Source organism: Diabrotica virgifera, chromosome 9 (assembly GCF_917563875.1).
Source record: "Diabrotica virgifera virgifera chromosome 9, PGI_DIABVI_V3a".
NCBI lineage: Eukaryota > Metazoa > Arthropoda > Insecta > Coleoptera > Chrysomelidae > Diabrotica > Diabrotica virgifera.
The window spans coordinates 150,175,692-150,193,223 of NC_065451.1; the positions used below are offsets into that span (position 1 = coordinate 150,175,692).

General features: G+C 31.5%; 1 protein-coding gene across 1 annotated transcript in view; it reads left to right on the top strand.

The window, feature by feature from the left end:
• LOC126892323 (zinc finger protein 665-like) overlaps positions 1-17,532 on the top strand; it is a 241,185-nt gene that overhangs the window by 187,371 nt on the left and 36,282 nt on the right. The gene's annotated exons all lie outside the window — the stretch shown is intronic.

The following is a 17,532-nucleotide window of genomic DNA, read 5'->3' on the forward strand; positions in this document are numbered from 1 at the left end:
AATACAACATAGTCAACAATAAAGTCCTACCAGTCTGCTGATAAATGGGCTACTGATATTGTACTAAATTATGATTTAGCTCTATTTTACTCAAATAATGTTGAAGTAAGCTACAGTAACTCTGTTGAAATATCTTTAGCTATGCTAAACCAAACTGGAGAAGCATGAAAAAAGCTGACGTGACTGCAAGAAACTGGGACAATTTATTGCCATTTATTTACTTATGATAAAAATAAAAGCCCAAGTTGGCCACTTAAAGTCAACCAATTGTATAATTCCAATTTTAAAGAAAATACTGTACCCTTCCGTGGGAAAAAATTATGAATCAGTTGTTAATAAGGCAATATCCTAAGTGTCTACTATATACTAGTTCATGTTTTATTAGTATGCTTTGATATTGTAAATAACTTTAATGTTTGTCAGATGATTGTCTAGTTTATAAATTTATAAAATACATTTTAAATTCAAGATCCTGAAATTTCTTTAACTTCTGCTGAGCACAATAGGATTATAAAATACTAATAATACTAATAGGTTATGGGCCTCTCCAGTTAGAAGAATATTTTGCAGCAAAAAAAAAACTTAAAGATTTGTTTTTTGTACGATGGCTGAAAATGGTCATTCGGGACTTGGAAGTGTTGAAAAACTCAGAGGCAGAGAAAATTACAGTACCTGGAAATTCCAAATGACTGCTCTCCTGAAGTATGATGGTTTATGGTATTGTGTTCAGCCAGAGATTCAACCAGCTGGTAATAATACTAATGATGGTAATAATGTTGTTAATTTAGACAATCCAGCAAAAAAGCGTCACGAGGAGAACGCACTTTCAAAAATAATACTTTCTCTGGATAAGAGTACATATCCTCATGTAATGCAATGCAAAACAGCTGTAGAGACATGGCTTGCACTTGAAAAAGCATTTGAGGATAAAGGTCTTCATCGTCGACTTCGTTTACTACGAAATCTATGTTCAATTAAACTATCCAATTTTAGTACAATGGAAGATTACGTAAACGAAGCGATGTACTTATCTCAGCAACTATCTTCTATTGGAAAACCGATCGATGATGAATTTTTGGGTGCAATCATGCTGCAGGGTCTCTCAGAAGCATATGACCCAATGGTAATGGCTCTGGAAAATTCAAATGTTGACATTACAGCTGATTTTGTTAAGACCAAACTCTTGCAAGACAAAAAATGGCAAAAAGGTAAACGTGAAGAAAACAATGCACTCTCGGCGCAGAAATTTAAAAAAGTACCACATTGTTGGGGATGCCTCAAGTAGCAATTTGTCGACGCGACAACGTTGTCTACCGCGTGGCAACGTTTTGTTACAACGTTGTTATTGCCTAGAAGACGACCCAATTCTGCACTAATTTGGTGGACGATTTTTGAGTTGTCTTGACGTTGCCTAGGCAACCTTAAGCGTTGCATAAGACAACTGAAGCGACTATAAAAAGTGCCTGCGTGCAATGGTTGCTCAAAGAGTCGGACTGGTTATGTTTTTTTACCTATATAAAAAGGAAACTATTTTGACATCATATCAGGTATTTAAATTTATAGAAATACATAAATTAAGGACTTAAACAAAATTACCTGATGTGAAATTTATAAACGCATCTCAGATTACCGTCAAATATGGATATTCCACCTTTAAAAAACACACGCGCTCATTTTTTATCACCTTTTTAACAAAAAATATGTAAATTTAAAAAATCTAATTTTAATATAAAAGCCAGAATTTATGTTAAAGATGTTTTGTATAAATTTAATGTATTGATGGTGTTTTTAAATGTATTAGAAAATGCCTGCATTTTTTATATTTTGTGTTTTTATTTTCTTTACATCCCAAAAAAACCAAAATGGTGCATTAAACAACATTACCAATATTACTTAAAATATACCTTATTACCAACCATAGACGGATGAGACAACCGAGAAGTCCAATCGATGACCAAACACGGCCTGGACCGACTATCCCAACCACTTTAGAACGCACCCTCTTATTGGGTGACAGAGGTCATGTGACCAGTGCAATGAAGTGCATCATTCTCCTTAACAGCGTTGCCACATTTAGTAGATATCTACTGTTTTGGTATATTTTTGATATTATTTAAAAAATTCTAGTAGGCAATGTTTTTTATTAGATGTTTGGTATATTTCAATATTTTGTTATCACTAAAATAAAATTTGCTTTTTAAAGGCCGCGTCTCATTATCAAATAATTTGATCAAACAGTTTGAGCAAACTTGACGTACTTGAGGAAGTACGTCAAAGTGACGTCACAATTGCAGTTTTTTTGAAATTCTAAAAATCTGTGCTCTCACTATCAGTCTAGTTTGATCAAATTTTTTGTATTGAGTTGTCTAACTTGTTTGTACTTTATTTAAAATTAAAATGTTTCATTATTATCCACAATGAACACTCAGAATGTGACGTCACTAACTGTCACTTTCTTGTCACTTTCAGTTTGCTCAAACCAGTTTGATCAAATTATTTGAGTATTCTTTTTCTCATGATCATCTTTCAGTGCGTCACAGTTTTTCGATTTCTCTCTAACGCATTAAATTGTATGTGACAGAAAAAAAGGCGCGTCTGGGAATACTTCGGTAATTATTCTAGTTCGGTGATTATTCTAGTTGTCGATAGATGGCGCCATAATCAAAAAAGAATTATTTATTAAATAAAATAATAATATTATCAATATAATCTGTACAATTTATAAGACTATACAAATGAAAGAAAATACCATTTTATAAATGCAATAGACACAATTGATTTGGTTTTATTCCAAATTGAAAATAAAATTTGACAACTGTCAGATTTAACTAAAATGTCACGTTAGAATAAATGTCATAAATATGTATTATCACGGACTTACCTTTTTTTCTATAATTTGTGACGCACTGAAAAATGTTCATGAAAAGGAGAATATTCACCCCATTTCTAAATTAATTTTCAGACATTTTGTTACAATTTCCCAATGTCATTACCGAAAATAAGATTCAGGACGTAGATGATGATAATAGGTGGACAGAGAAATGAAACTGGTAAATACCAGATCTAAATAAGGAAATCTTCATATAATTGGTTTAGAGAATTTTCAAAATGATTGTAACGCTCGGTTTCATAATCAGTTAAAGTGGATTTTAAATTTTAAGTAAGTTGGTACCTACCTTTATCACAATTAATATATGGGTAAATGTCAACTTTAAAGTGAACTTTACTTAATGTTTACTTTAAGTTGATTATGAAACCGGGCGATTTTGACAGGTAACCGTTAACACAGATTTTACTGTATTTACAGGGCCTAAAAAGAATCTACTGATTTCTATTGATTTTTTGAAAGCAAAACTACTATCCGCTGCAAGATAATTCGGATGGAATTCAGACAAAATATGTACAAAAAGTACATATTTTGTCGGAGTTTCAGCCAAATTATCTTGCAACGGATATAGTACTGAAAGAGTAAGAACTGGCCTGGCAACCCTGTCTAGCAAAGCTGATACAAAGATTTAAGCTTATCAAATCTACTGATAAAACAATGGACAATGGAGAAACCAGTTAATAAAAAACAAATAAACAGGTTGTTAAATAAATCGAAAATTTCCAGCAAAATAAAATATAAAATAATAAGAAAAAAGTAAGGTTATACAGTAAATTATTTTTTTGCTCCTGAAGTTGCCGTAAACGTGTCACACATCTATAGAACTATACGTAAAGGCCCTGTGGTGGGATCACGATCAGTAGAATGGTAGAATGCTGACGTCACAAAAATAATTCTACAATCGACAATTTTGGTATCACGTTAACACGCTTGGGAAAGTAGAATCGGTGCTCGGCAATGTTCGGATATTCTACTAGCCGTGTAAAAATATCGCTTCTTCTTCTTAAAAATATTGCTGTTTGACGTGTGGTTGTCTTTATTTTGTGGTGGTTGCATTCAAAAAGCTAACCTAAAGATTATTATTTGTGATTATTTGCGTTTATTTGAGATATTATGTTTATTTTTGTCTTATGTTTGTTTGGAACTATTTTATTAGAAATCACTAAATTTTTGGATTTTACCTGTGACTAGGGAACATTGTTATATAAAGGTATTTTTATGTAGGTATTTTTTCTATAAATTCCTGTTACTGTAAAGGAAAAATAACACATCAATAAGTTGTAGGTTCATATCACTTATTAATTATTATTAATATATTTTGATGTTTATATTAAATACCGATATAGTTCGACGTTCAGATGCTTCCTGCTCGGATATACAAAGAAATGAGCAATTAAGAAACGAAATAAATAGGTATAATATAGAGGAGAATAATGAGAAGGGAAAGTGATGCATTTACTTTAGGAGTTTGTAGATCTATTTATATCAACAACAGACATAGTGAACTATTTAATTATTAATTATTATTAATATATTTTGATGTTTATATTAAATACTGATATAGTTTGACGTTTAGATGCTTCCTGCTCAGATACTTGGTCATATACAAAGAAATGAGCAATTAAGAAACAAAATAAATAGGTATAATATAGAGGAGAATAATGAGAAGGGAAAGTGATGCATTTACTTTAGGAGTTTGTAGATCTATTTATATTAACAACAGACATGGTGAACTATTTTTTTGAGAGGCTTATACCTCATAATATGTCATAATCCGTTCATCCAAGCAGTGTTGAGCCTTCACTGCCAATTTTTGTCTCGCTTATTTTTATGCAATAAGTTCCTATCAAAGAGTAGTCGGTCAGAGCTATCAGTTATTTTTCGTCCGCTATAACTTTTCCCATGTGTAGCGATTCATTTTCAAACAAATTAAGTCAAAACATAAAGTGAAATGAATGTTGACGTGTATATACATTTTGTATACTAATATACTAAACACATCGGCGTATGTGTCACTTTATGTTTTGATTTAATTTGTTCGAAAATGAATCGTGCCCCATGACAAAGATAAAATGGAACTGCTATATCAATTGCCCAAAATACTGTTATCAACCGTTTAAATGATGTAACAAATTTAACAATTGAACATCTAAGTGAAGAGTCGATTATCTTTCCTACTACATTCGTTCAAAAAGAGAATTTTAAAAGAAAATTTATGCAGAAGTTTAACTTTCCTGGCTGTGTAGGGGCCATAGTTTGCACACATGTTGCTATAATTGCTCCAACGGAACGGGAACATAACTATCTTAATAGAAAAGTTATCTTTCTAAAAATGTCCAAATTGTAACACTTGTTATATAACACTACTTACTTGTAATATTATATTATGTACTATATGCTGCCAATAATCAATTTATAAAAATAATGTATTATCACATAATATATTATATTGCAAATATCGCAAAAATTTGTAGTATTTGTTGATATTTGTGTTGAAAAAATGACTAACAAAATAAAGAATAAGTAAAAAATTACAATCTTTTAGGCGTGTGATCCAGACTTAAAAATTTTAAACATCGATGCTAGATGGGGAGGTGCAACACATGATGCTTCATATGGAGAAACTCAAATGTAAAACTTTTTTGCAGCAGATCGTTTAAAATAAGAGATCAAAACATTTTCCATTTCTATTCTGGCAAAGATTACTTTCACTTCTTAGTTATCTTTGCTGGACGGTGAAGCTTTATATCTTATTATGAAGTATTTTGAACATAAAACTTTTGTTTTATGGATGCATTGATCAAATTTCTTAAAGAAATGTTTATTTCAAGTTTCATAATAATTTTTATAAGTAGTTTAATATTATTACTTATTTTTGCACTAGAAATAATAATTGTAAAGCTTCATTGACTAATGGCCAGTTTCACCAAAGATGAATAGTAGTTTATTCGATGAATAAAATTATTCAACTGATAAAACTGACACAACTATGTTTCTCTAACGTCAAATAGTACTTATTTTATTTATTTATCAAATAAATATTTACTCTTCAAATGAATTGACGAGTTAATCTCACTTTAAATATCTGTAACAAAGAAAATTCGTCAATTTAATTTTAAATTATCACACTATTCACTGATTTATTTGTTGTTGGTGAAACTGGCCATAGAGAGTAAAATTGCATTATTTTTCAATTTACATAAATTTGTGGTTTATTTGTGATTTATTCTTTGTTCTCATTTTAGTCTTGGTATGAAACAATGTTAAGACAATACTGTGTGCTTTTTCAGTCCTATGAAAGAAAATGTTTTGGATGTAACAGAGAAGTACTACAACTTTGTTATGAAGATTTGTCTTTGTTATTTTTATAATGTTCATGGATTATATTTGTTTTTATGTATTCTTCAGTTTAAATAAAGTTTATGTTTTACCCATTATTGATTTTTATTTCAACCTGAAAATTATAATGATAATAGTAAGAGGATTCTGAGGTTTTTCTGCAGAAACAATGCATTTTTTGAGAAAAAATATTTCACAAAAATTAAGGTTAATTTTGTAAAAGTCAGACTGTCCTCTGTAGTTAATTTACATATATTTTTATATTGTTCTGAAGCTGCTTCTTTGTGATATCGTATGCAATATACTATTTTATTGTGAAATAATCCACGATTTAGTTAAAAATAAAATTTATTAACGTTTCAACTTCCAAGTCGGAAATCGTTATTGAAATACAAAATATTAATTAATATTTTAGTACTCATTAATAAGTTAAATTAAAATTTATTATATTAATTTATATTTTATATTTCGATAACTGTTTCCGAAGTGGAAGTTAAAACGTCAATAAATCTCATTTTTCACTTAAATTGTGGCTTTTTTCCCAATAAAATAGTAAATCATATATTTTTATTAACTAAACTTATGCCTGGTAGCACCAACAAATCTTAAACTCAGCCCAGCTCATCGATATGGCCGCTTTAAGTTTCACTCACGTTGCACCATAATTTTCGATTCTTATCTAAATAAATAATCCATTATTGTGCCAAGCTGAAAACTGATCTAAGACTCAATGATGCCACACATACATATATTTCGCAATCTGAGCTTAAGGCACATCTAAAGTTTAAGATCTGTTGATGCAACCAGGCATTAAACATCTTTATATAGGTAAGCTTTCAGAATACAAATAATGTGTGCAAAAGAATAAGCATTTTAAATTTCAATCGAAAGATTAAATTCAAACAAATTTTTATAAAAAAACTACAAATAATTTAAATAACTTATTAAAAACAATCACAGTGAAGGTCAAACTTTTTTTTATCTGCATCAACCACTAGGGTTATTAGTGGTAGGTTTATTAAACAAGTGGAGAAAATATTTATACCTAATGAATAAATTATATTTACTATAAGTATGGGTTGTTAAACAGTAGGTATATAAAATCAAAATGTACCTACAATTATGTAGAAAAAAGTTTTATTCATCTAAGAAACATACAGTGTAAGTAGATACATTCACCAATCTATTTTGAGACAAAATTCTATTCTGTAGAGGTTTAAGGTACCAGTATCACGAAGAAATAAAGTTGATGTCTCCAAATAAAGGAAAGCCAAACATGTTATTTAGGTTTGTTGCTTCGTTATCCTGCTATTAGTTATATCAAAATAAAAACTAATTGTATTTTTGCAAAACAGTCACTATGAAAAACCACGAGAAACTTTCTTTAGATGTCTATGAGGAAAACCGTTGATTGAAATATTATGTAAAACATATTAGTGAACATAAAAACAATAACAATAGACAAAAATATTCTATGCGGAACCGGGAAAAATAAATATCTGTCATATTGGTTCTGTTTTTGTTTATCAACATGAGAAAGAAAGAGATTAACCGTCCTTTCTACAGCTAAGAAGTGGTAGTTTGAGGAGGATTTTTATTCTACAAGGGTGGGGATAAAATTCGACTGGAAACGACCATTCTATTCATCGTGATACCAAATTTACGCTTGCAGGCGATAATCGACGGTTGCTAGGCAACGTGACGTCAGCATTCTACCATTCTACCGATCGTGATCCCACCGCTGGGGTCGTGAGAGACAACTACCTAGTCGGCCAGAAAACCCATGGGCGTAAATTAGTTTAGCATTATAACGTTTTTAAGTAGTTGCGATTGTTGAAAAAACTTAACTGTGATATGTAGTTGTCACAATAGTAATAACTTAGTTGCCCATATAACTAAAGATATTACTTAACGTTGTAACATCGTAATGTCAGTCGGGTTAGGGGTCGTTGGCCGAAACAACTGAAAGTCCACTGTGGCAACGTTATATACAGTGCATTTGTTTGTACTGACAACCAATGCGTCGAAAAATTGCTACTTGGGGCGGATCCAAAGGACATTACAAAAATCAATGTACTAAGAAGAAAATGGAAAAATCGCCCGAAAGAAGTAAATCTCAAAGCAAAAGTAACAAAAAAGGTGGTACAACATGTTTCGCTGCATTTGGTATCAACATGAAAGACGATATATGGTACGTTGACAGCGGTGCATCTTCACACATGACCGGAAAATACGAAATTTTAACAGAAATTACCAACAAAAATTCTGGTCAAGAGATTGTGGTGGCAAATGACTCCAGGCTTACAGTAAAAGGAACTGGTAATGCTACAGTTACACTTAGAGAAAGTCGAGAAGAAAAATTGATACAAAACGTAAGGTATGTACCAAACCTATCGGTAAATCTCTTATCAGTGAACGCCTTAGTAAGCAATGGTTGGTCTGTTATATTTGACATCAACGGATGCAGACTTTTTCACAATCAAAAGATAGCAGTGAAGAAGAGACCTGAAGCCACAGCAACAAATCTCGATGGATTGTATAAACTTAATACAATGGCTAAAGAAAAAGTTAACATTGCTAAACCTCAAAATTCACAGATGTTATGGCATAAAAGATTGGGTCATTTAAACCATTTTAGCATGGATCTATTAAAAAATGGTATGGCAACTGGTATACACTATGAAAAACAAGAAACACCTGAGCTTTGCGAAAGCTGTATTAAGGCAAAGCATGCCAGAAAACCATTTCCTAAAAATCCAAACAAAGAAGTTGCTAAAAATAAACTCGATTTGGTTCATTCAGATCTAGCTGGACCTATGGAGGTTCCATCATATGCTGGTTCAAAATATTTGTTTACCCTTATCGATGACCATACAAGAAAAGCATTTTGTTATTTTTTGAAGTCAAAGGACGAAGTTCCTGAGAAGTTTCAAGAATTTTGTGCAGAAGTCGAAACTGAAACTGAAAGAAAAATTAAAGTTTTAAGAAGCGACAATGGTGGTGAGTACTGCAATGCTCGTATGAACAAGTTTTTAAAAAGCAAAGGCATCAAACATGAACTTACTGTGCCATATTGTCCTGAACAGAATGGTGTTGGCGAAAGGTTCAACCGCACTATTTTCGAAAAAGTACGTTCGATGCTGTTCGAGGTAAATGCTGAAAAACAAATGTGGGCGGAAGCTGCTAACACAGCAGTATATTTATTAAACAGATCACCAACCAAGAAACTGAAAGGTAAAACTCCAGAAGAAAAATGGTCTGGAAACAAAGTTGACCTTACAATTCTACGTATCTTTGGATGTTATGCATATGCTCATGTTCCAAAAATAAAGCGGAAGAAACTCGACCAGAAGAGTAAAGAAAAAATCTTTGTTGGGTATTCAGAAACATCTGCCGGATACAGACTGCTAGATCCTGTTACACACAAAATTGAAATTGCACGAGATGTTGTATTTTTGGAAGAAAAAATGAATGACAAACCGTTTGAAGAAAGAAGCATGTCATTTCCTCTTGAACAGACTGACATTGAAGTTGCAATGGTTCCAAAGTTGTCTGAAGTTGAAACAGATGAACCTGCTGATCCTGAAACTGTTACAGTCCAAGAAAACAATCAAGTTTCAATTCGTCCAAGTACTAGTAAGAGTGTGAATGAGAATGATTGTGGCGAGAATGAAGCGAATGATTGTTTGGAAGTAAGTAATGTAGAGAGTTTCAATGATTTTGAGAAAGATATGACTGAAAGTGTGCATGAAAGTGTAAACGAAAATGATGTAAATACTAGAAAGCAAAAGGTAGATGATACATGTAGTTCGCGATATCCGAAAAGAGATAGACGAATGCCAAAAATGTATGATGATTTTGCAGTTGATAATGAGAGAGTTAGTTATGCAATGCCTTGCCTTCCTATTGATGATTTAGAACCCACAACTGTTTCAGAAGCGTTATCAGGTTCGAGAAGTTTTGAATGGATTAAAGCTATCGAAAAAGAGATGAATGCGTTCAAAATTAACAACACTTGGGAACTAGTAGATAAGCCTTCTAACAAAAACATTGTAAAAAACAAATGGGTTTTTAAAATAAAAAGGGATCAGAATGGTGACATTTTAGCTTATAAAGCTCGTTTAGTAGCCAAAGGCTTTACTCAAAAACATGGCATAGATTATAACGAGACTTTTTCACCTGTTATTCGTTACAGTAATTTAAGGTTTTTACTTGCATTGACTGCTGAACTAAATCTAGAAGCAGATCACATGGATGTAGAAACAGCTTTCTTAAATGGTAACATTGATCAAGAAATTTATATGTCTCAACCTGAAGGTTTTGAAGTGCCCGGTTTTGAAAACAAAGTTTGCAAATTAAATAAAGCAATATATGGGTTAAAACAATCTTCTAGGCTTTGGTATGAAAAGGCAACACAAGTCCTTCAAAAATTAGGTTACAAACAATCTAAAATTGAACCTTGTATTTTTGTAAAAATTTCTGATAAAATGGTAGTTATCATAGCATTATATGTTGATGATTTTTTCATTTTTTACAATGATGTGAGTGAGGTAAAATTTCTAAAATCAGAATTACAAATACATTTTCGTATGAAGGACTTAGGGCCAATTTCATATTGTTTGGGAATGAAAGTTGAGCGAAATAGAAAGCAAAACGAGTTGAAACTTAGTCAAGATCAGTATGTTGTGAAATTGCTTGAAAAATTTCAAATGACTGATTGTAAGACTGTTAGTACACCCCTTGAACAAAATCAAAAACTTTCGTTTGAGGGAGAATATCATGAAGTACCTTTTCAGCAGTTAAAGATATTTTAACAAAAGCTTTAGGTACTCAAAAGCACAAGTTTATATATAATAAACTTAGTGTAAAAGTATAGGTGACCTTAGGTATTGAGGGAGAATGTTAATAAGGCAATATCCTAAGTGTCTACTATATACTAGTTCATGTTTTATTAGTATGCTTTGATATTGTAAATAACTTTAATGTTTGTCAGATGATTGTCTAGTTTATAAATTTATAAAATACATTTTAAATTCAAGATCCTGAAATTTCTTTAACTTCTGCTGAGCACAATAGGATTATAAAATACTAATAATACTAATATCAGTTGCTTTAAATATGTATGAAAAAATAACTCTAAGTATGTATGTATGTATTATCAGTTTTATTCCAATTATATAAGTAAAAAACTTGTTTTAAAAGATTGTTTTATTTCTTATAGGTACTTTTACTTGAAAAGAATATTCACACTTGACTACACTCATATGTGAATTCAGATAATATATACAGTAGAACCCTGATTATCCGTGCTATGGTTTTCTAATACTGAAGTTGCATTTTTGAGGTTTTATCAAAATAGCATCACCTTAATTCACTCGACGGAAACTCTGTAAGCCAAGAAGAGGACTCGTAATGAAAGATTCATTTTTTCTATTATCTTTTTATGGTAGGTACATATGTATGTACAGTGGAACCTCGATAAGTCGGATTAATCGGGATCGCGGCCAATCCGGGTTATCGAAAATCCATGTTAGCCGGAGAATATGGTAAAAAATAATAAAATACTATATACCTACAGGTAAACTCCATTATAATTGCGAAAACATGAAATACATATGGCTTAGTGTGAAAACCTCGTATCTCATTAAATTACAATTTTACAGGAGAGGCAAAAAACTGATATTCTGCATAATATAACCTTAAAACAAAAATTACGTTACGTATTTTTAATTTGAGCACATTGAGACAAATATCTGATATTGGCACAGAGCTAAAAGTGTTAAATGTTGCTATTAAATTGGAAATACAAATATTAACTATGAAAAACACGTAAATATCCTTGCAGTATATAGAGCCTTTGCCGAAGTAACTATGATAACCTCGTATATCTTGATATACGTGTTTTTCATCTCAAATGAGGTTGTGTTTATTATTATTTACGAGGTTTTCATTTTTCCTAGCTTATTATTGCACACCTCCAAATACTAGGTCGATGCAATACAAATCTTTTGATTTAAGGTTCATAAAATGTTCCTATATGCCGGACTACCTTTTGTTGTTCACAAAAAACATTTCTGCAAGTCGAACCTCTCAAACAAACACTCCAAATTAAGTATCAAATTCTTGGTTATAAATATACGTGGTATTCACACTAAATCAAGAGAGCAATTGATATATATGTGGTATCTTTTTTCGGCTGTAGAAAATAGTCTAGTGTATTTGGAATTTTTCTAACAGATGTAAATCGTTAGATACAAGGTTTTCAAACCAAAACCACCAAAATGTCATTTTCGAAAAAAAAATGAGATACGAGGTTTTCACACTAAGCCATCGAATGGACAATACATGTAAATTACGTACAGTTGTATACAGTATTGTTAATTTCTTTGTAAAAAAACTCAGTCAAACAAAAAAAATGTTTGTTTTGTCTGATGAAAATCGGTCCGGGTTAGCCAGACTTCCGGGTTATCGGAGGCCGAGTTATCGGGGTTCCACTGTATATACGTATATATGTATTATATTATTATACAGAGTGTCCCAAAAGTAGTGGAACAGTCGAATATTTCGCGAACTAAACATCGGATCGAAAAACTGAAAAATACATGTTCAATCATTTTCAAAAATCTATCCAATGACATCAAACACCAACCCCCACTACACCCCTTGGAGGTGGGGTGGGGGGTAACTTTAAAATCTCAAATGGAAACCCCTAGTTTTTCTTGCAGATTTGGATTCGTTACGTAAAAGTAAGTAACTTTTATTCAAGACATTTTTTCGAACTGTGGATAGATGGCGCTATAATTTCGAAAAACGATTTATCCTGATACCATAGGTAAATTATAGAAACGGTCTAATATCTCAAGAAATACACTTCCAAATGAGAAACCAAAAAAAAGGTTTTTAATACTATTCGAAAACCTATCGAATAACACTAAACATGACCCTCCAACCCACCCCCTGGAGGTGGGGTGGGGGGTAACTTTAAAATCTTAAATTACAACCCCCACTTTTTATTACAGATTCGGATTCGTCATGAAAAATTAAGCAACATTTATTCGAAACATTTTTTAGAATTGTTGATAGATGGCGCTTTAATTGGAAAAATACGATTTATTAGCGCCATCTATCAGCAATTTTAAAAAATGTTTCAAATAAATGTTGTTTAATTTTTCATGACGAATTCGAATCTGCAATAAAAAGTGGGGGTTGCTATTTAAGATTTTAAATTTACCCCCCAGCCCATCTCCACGGGCTGGGTTAGAGGGTCATGTTTGGTGTTTGTCGATAGGTTTTCGAAAAATATTAAAAACCTGTCTTTGGTTTCTCATTTGGAAGTGTATTTCTGGAGATATTAGACCGTTTCTATAATTTACCTATGGTATCAGGATAAATCGTTTTCTCCAATTGTAGCGCCATCTATCCACAGTTCGAAAAAATGTCTTGGATAAAAGTTGCCTACTTTTACGTAACGAATCCAAATCTGCAAGAAAAACTAGGGGTTTCTATTTGAGATTTTAAAGTTACCCCCCACCCCACCTCCAGGGGGTGTAGTGGGGTTGGTGTTTAGTGTCATTGGATAGATTTTTGAAAATGATTGAACACATATTTTTCAGTTTTTCGATCCGATGTTTAATTCGCGAAATATTCGACCGTTCCACTACTTTTGGGACACCCTATATAAGAAATAAATTTTAATTATCCATGTCATGTCTGACCCCGAGGAGCACGGACAATCAGGGTTCTACTGTACACATAAATTAATTTTTATCATTACTAAGTATTGTTGTAAAAAGGTTAACAATATCTCAAATAATATTTATATCAGTTCATATAAGGAAACTATTTAATAAGAATAAAGCAACTTGTACTTTGATTTTTAAAGATTTTAGGCATTGTATAGTTCTTTCAATGTTTACACTTACTGAAGCAAGTCTTATTAATTCAATTTTCTTCTCAATGCATTCATTTTTTATAAAAAAGTCTATCTACCATTATAGCATCCTCATTTGGTGTCAATATGATTTTTGTTGTTCATTTGAACAAACACCTGTCCAGCAGAAACATCTGATGGGATAAAACTTGTTTAACAGCTATTAACACACCACCTCCACTGTCGAAATTAATGGATTCTTGTGTCAGGTCTTGTGTGTAGATATCGTAATTAAATAAACCAATTTCAGCATCGCTTGTATCAGGTGTTAACCATGTTTCAGTAAATATGATCACATCAAAGTAGCTGTTAGAAACATTTAGAGTCAGAGTTGTCAATTTAGTCCGAAGTCCTCTACCATTTTCAATAAAAATGGAGAGCTTGCCCAAGTCATTGTGGCTTAGAGGTTTTTTGAATTACCTTTGGGATATTATAATACCGTATCGACAGGTTCTGTCCCCTGCTTCCTGAGGAGACAAAAGCTCAAATTTTAAATAGAGATACCCTTTAAGGCCGCGTCTCACCATCAAATAATTTGATCAAACAGTTTGAGCAAACTTGACGTACTTGAGGAAGTACGTCAAAGTGACGTCACAATTGCAGTTTTTTTGAAATTCTAAAAATCTGTGCTCTCACTATTCAGTCTAGTTTGATCAAATTTTTTGTATTGAGTTGTCCAACTTGTTTGTACTTTATTTAAAATTAAAATTTTTCATTATTATCCACAATGAACACTCAGGATGTGACGTCACTAACTGTCACTTTCTGTTTGCTCAAACCAGTTTGATCAAATTATTTGATCGTGGGACGCGGCCTTTAACTTCATCCTAAATTTCGTCTTCGTCTTAGACTTCATCTAAATTTTTTTATATAAAAAACCTAGTTACTCTTAATAACTGAAATATAACTCAAAAAGCAATATAGGTAACTCATTTATTTAAAATAAATGTAATTGAAGACGATAATTGCAAACATTGCAGGAAACAGGGTGATCTTGATCATATCTTTTTTGAATGCAGGCACTAAGTTTTAACAGCATTTAAACTGCCTCTATAAAAATTTAATCAAACTTAATATACATGCACACATGCACCATTCAATATCCAGTCTGCTGGCTACGGGCTCACAACAAAAATATAAATTATAGATTTCTTGTCAGACACATACACATTTCCATAAGATTTGTATGCGAGCATGAAATTTTTTATGATTTCAGTTTGGATTTGAATCCTTTTTTTATCCTAAATGTACATCTTATCCGATATTCATTTTATTGTCCTTTATTGTACCAGTATTGTATGGGATTATTATTATTGTATTGTATTAAGGATAGGATTGTATATTTGTTATTACAACTGACTGAATGACTAATGTCTATGCCATTAAGGGCGTAGGCGCAAAATTTCGGCTCTAATGCTTTTTAAATGCATTCATTTTTTTTAATTCTGAGAAAACTAATAAGTATTTTTGAAAAATTTAGGGGCAGAATGAAAGATTACGTTATTACCGAGGGCCGAAAGTCCCTGAAAACTTCCATAATGTTTATTTTAATAAGTTAAAGTTGTGAAAAAAAAAGTGTGATTTTTAATTTTAAATACGTATTAAAAAAAATTGTTTATTCTAAGGGACTTTCAGCCCTCGGTAATAATGTAATTTTTCATTCTGTGTTTAAATTTTTCAAAAATATTTATTAGCTTTCTCTATTCGCAAAAAATTAATGCATTTAAAAAGCATTTTAGCCGAAAATTTGCGCCTAAACCCTTAATAAAAAAACTCAAAAAGCAACTAAAATAAAATACACTGGCAAGGGCAACAAAACAGAAAACAAGGCGAGCAAAAAATAAAAAATAAATCACTTTTCATAAATGAGACTAATGACAGATGACAGTTTTCTCAAGATCAACTGGCAACGTTGGATTTCCATAAGAACTTTAGCTCTACCCATGATACTATAAATAAAGTATCATGGCTCTACCCAAGGTTCATCTCCACCCACGGTTCTTAGACATTACTACGGTTGCCTAAATCGACTAACCAATGAACATTAAGGGTGAGATTACGTCACGAGAGTTTACTGTCATTTGAATCGTAATATGATTTTTTTCGAATCCTGAGAAAACCAAGTATTTTAGAAAAATTTAAACGCAGGATGCAAGATTACATTATTACCGAGGGCGGAAAGCCCCTTAGAATAAACAAGCAGATTCTATTGAATGAAATATTTGAAATTAAATATCACACTTCTCTTTTATTTTCAGCCCTGTAACTTATTAAAATAAACATTATAGAAGTTTTCAGGGACTTTCAGCCCTCGGTAATAATGTAGTCTTTCATTCTGAGTTTAAATGCTTCAAAAATATTTATTAGTTTTCTCAGGATTCGAAAAAAATGAATACAATTAAAACACATTGAGAATTTTGACATGCGTCAAAGTTTTGCATTAACTCAATGTAAAATTCTGAACTGTTGAATTCCAGCTTCCCTAATAATTATTTTACATCAAAAGACATTAGAAACTATTTGAAGAGAATTGAAATCTGTATTGGAAATAACTGTTAAAATTGGTCTACGTAATTAAACATATTCCAAAATTTTGTAAAAATGTAATACATTTTAGTTTTCAGCCCAAACTTAGGCCACACACAATGCAATAATGTTCACATTTTTGAACTGTCAATATTTTTATTTTATCATATATTGTTTAAAAACAATACAGTTGATATAGTCGGTTCGCTAAACTCAGACGCAACTGGCTAGATATTTTATTCGATATTTTTTTTTGTTTTTTGTCAATTTTGCAAAAATTGGCAAAATTGCTAACTATTTAGTGATTATTAACTATTTAGTAATTATTTTTTGCCAATTTTACTAAAATTGGCAAAATTACCGACTAAAATATCTAGAAAGTTGCGTCTGAGTTTAGCGAACAGACTATAAGATACCCTCCGTTGCGGAGAAAGGATTAATAATAAAGATTTTTTTATTCAGTCAATGGTGCGAGCACTGTCAGTTAAATAGTAACGTGTGGCCTTACTTTTACACGCATACCTATTGTGGCAAATGTATCATATTTTTCAAAATTTTGGAATGCATTTAAATCGTAGAACAATTTTAACTTTTGATTTTAATACAGATTTTAATTCTCTACAAGTATTATCTCATGACTTTTGATGTAGAATAATTAGGGAAACAGGAATTCAACAATTCAGAATTTTACATTGAGTTTCCTATGGCCCTTTTTACGATTCACCACCCGGTATAAGATAAAATGTGTACTATTTGTCTTATTATTTCATAATAACACAAATAATACACATATATACACAATAACACACATTCAATGATCGAAAATAATTTAAAAATATGGGAATGTAAA